Source organism: Sciurus carolinensis, chromosome 9, assembly GCF_902686445.1.
Source record: "Sciurus carolinensis chromosome 9, mSciCar1.2, whole genome shotgun sequence".
NCBI classification, from domain to species: domain Eukaryota; kingdom Metazoa; phylum Chordata; class Mammalia; order Rodentia; family Sciuridae; genus Sciurus; species Sciurus carolinensis.
The window spans coordinates 134,168,899-134,171,622 of NC_062221.1; the positions used below are offsets into that span (position 1 = coordinate 134,168,899).

Consider the following 2,724-nt stretch of genomic DNA (forward strand, 5'->3'; position numbering starts at 1 on the left):
GGCGCGTGTCCTGGAAGCGGGTGCTGAATATTCAGCGTGCGCCGCCGCGCCGGCCGCGCCGGGCGGGGGAGGACGCTCGCACCCGCTCAGAGATTGGCTGGAGCTGCACGATTCCGAGCTGGAATGGACCTGCCTGTTCTCCTTTTTATTCCCAGCAACAACTGACTAAAGTAGACAGGGCATACTGGGGAGAGGGGGTTACTGCCTCCAGCCAGGGCAAGCGGTGCGGTGTGGAGCAGCCGCCTACGCGTATTGAGATAAATGCTTACATAAGGGCTTTTCCAGTAAGCGGAAGGTCAAACTTCGTTATTTTAACTGATTCAAATAATGCGAAGGGGTGTTTTAAATTCCTTGATTCTGATCTGGTTTTTTAAATGCATTGCTTTTAGGATGACAGACTTTCTATTAAATAATTTCGTGAATCAGGATCACGGAAGACCCCCTCTTGAGCATTTAAAGTGTTTCTTGGGCGGACCGTGATGATTCTGTAGCTGCAATTGCTTTTGAAGGTTAATAAATGTGGTGGTTCCCAATATTTGGTTGTTTTCAGCTCCTCTCAACCCTCAGGGCTTCCCCCTCTGTCTTAAAGATCTTTCTGTCAACTCAGACCCAGCAATTCTAAAACAATTTATTAGGGACTTAATAATCACAGTCTAGTCTACTTCCAATTCAAGAAGTGGATTCCTGTTCACAAGACTCACCTAACATTTTTAACTGGTTAAAAAAATAAATCCGGGACTGGGGCTATAGCACAGTGGTAGAGCGCTTGCCTAGCATGTGTGAGGCACTGGGTTCCATCTTCAGCACCACGTAAAAATAAATAAAGGTATTGTGTCCATCTACAACTGAAAAAAAATAGTTTAAAAAAGATCAAACTCGGTAATTATGCAGGGGAATGGGAAAAGAAACATGTAGCCACATTCTAGGGTTGTTTGTTACAGCAGACCTGCTTTGCTTTTTTTTTTAACAACTGCTCCTCAAGGACGACCATACTCTATTGTCTTTGTAGATTGTGCACAATGTTATTGGAAGGCTGGTGCAATGTAAAGAGCTCCTTCCGGCAATTATCAGTGGGACCTGTTGAGCCCTCCCCTTGGGGTGGCTTCCAAACAAAACAGACCATATTTTCCCAGTCGCTGCTCTACTTACCTTTTTCAGTCCTTAATCTCACTTTTGACCATACCTTAACTTTTGATCAATTTCAGTCACTAAATTGCCAGACTGCCTACGTCAAAGTGTCAACCTTATGGATTCAATAAGACACTAACTCCTTTGGGTGGGAAGGTGCAAGTTGTGGTTCTGGCTTTCAGACCTTCAAACCTGATTGCTGTTGAAGGGAGAAAGGTGAGGGGAAATTAGGCAAGTATCTTGACTGATGACTGCTGGAATTATCTCAGTTGATCCTTGATATCTGGATAACTGACCCTTATTTGAAACTGCTTGGGGGGCAGAGGGGAAGGCACAATGGGACCTTCTCCCCTCCAGACAGTTCTGTTAGAGATCAGTCTCAGCTTGATCTTTTCCAGCACCCAATGCCAGTATCCAGCAGTACACCCCATCTTAGGTTAAGTTCCAACAAGACAGAGACCATTTATCTTCCTCAGGTCCTTTTGAACCACAAGAAATACACGTCTGCCATAGGAAAGCCTGGACTGAAGGCTGCCCCATGTCCACCCTTCTCTACCATCCTTAAATCTTGTTCCCTCCTGAAGTACAGATGGGGATAAATCAACAAGAATGCCGATGAAACACATCTGCAAGTAACAAATGGACTACCAGCTCCTTCCAGCGGACCGCACTGGTACCTAGGAGAGATCATCTTATGACGTCTCACCTACATCACTTCCCCCCAGAAACACCACTGGAATCCACAAGCCTGCCCTCTTTTCATTCCCCCTGCTGCCTTCCTGGAAGGAGAGGATTGGCAAAGTATTTGGTGGAAGCATAGCCAGATCTGCAGCTTTATATTGAGTTTTGGGGAAAGTGGCCCTAACTGTAGGTATCTTTTATTGGAAGATGGAATGCTGTACCCACAGGGTTCAGTTACAAGCCTAGGGCCAATTCTGGGACAACCGGAGATATCCCACTAAGCGCTTTTTAAGTGGATGCTGTGGGTTCCCAATCCCCTCCTTCAGGACATGTTTGCTGAGCTGCTAGGAGTTTTAGTCTTTACTGCTCTCAGCTTAGTCACTCTTCAAAACTTACCCTTAGCTGAACTTAGCTTTGCCCAAGCTTTGTCATGATCCTCCCTCCCCGTCCTTTCTTTTAAAAGAATGTGGAGCACGTCTCAAATTTGTGGGTCATCCTTGCGCAGGGCTATGCTGATCTTGTCTGTATTGGTCCAATTTAAGTGTATGCTGCGGAAGCAAGCAAGTTCATGATCCTTTCTTTTGGTATAGGGCAACCCATTTCTGATGACTGACGTATGATGTGAGATTCACTCCCCCTTCCCCAGTTCAGGACAACACTGAAGGACCATTTAGGCTTCCTGTATTGTCAGTTTGCTGTGTAACAAATTACTATAGCATTCAGTAGTTTGAAACAAATAATTATCATAGTATTTGTGGGTCAGGAACTCCACACCAGCTTAACTGGGTGGCTCTGGCTTAAGTCTCAGATAGTTGCAGTCAAGGAGTTGGACAGGGCTACAGTCATCTGTAGCTTGACTGGGACTGGAAGTTCTGCTTCCAAGGCGACCCTCGTCTCATCTCCACAGGCTGCTTG

General features: G+C 45.9%; 1 non-coding gene across 1 annotated transcript; it reads right to left on the minus strand.

The window, feature by feature from the left end:
* Positions 1 to 2,269: 2,269 nt before the first annotated feature.
* LOC124993906 (U6 spliceosomal RNA) lies at positions 2,270 to 2,371 on the minus strand. The gene has a single exon (XR_007110418.1). It is a non-coding gene; the product is annotated as a U6 spliceosomal RNA (small nuclear RNA).
* Between the last annotated feature and the right edge of the window lie 353 nt (positions 2,372 to 2,724).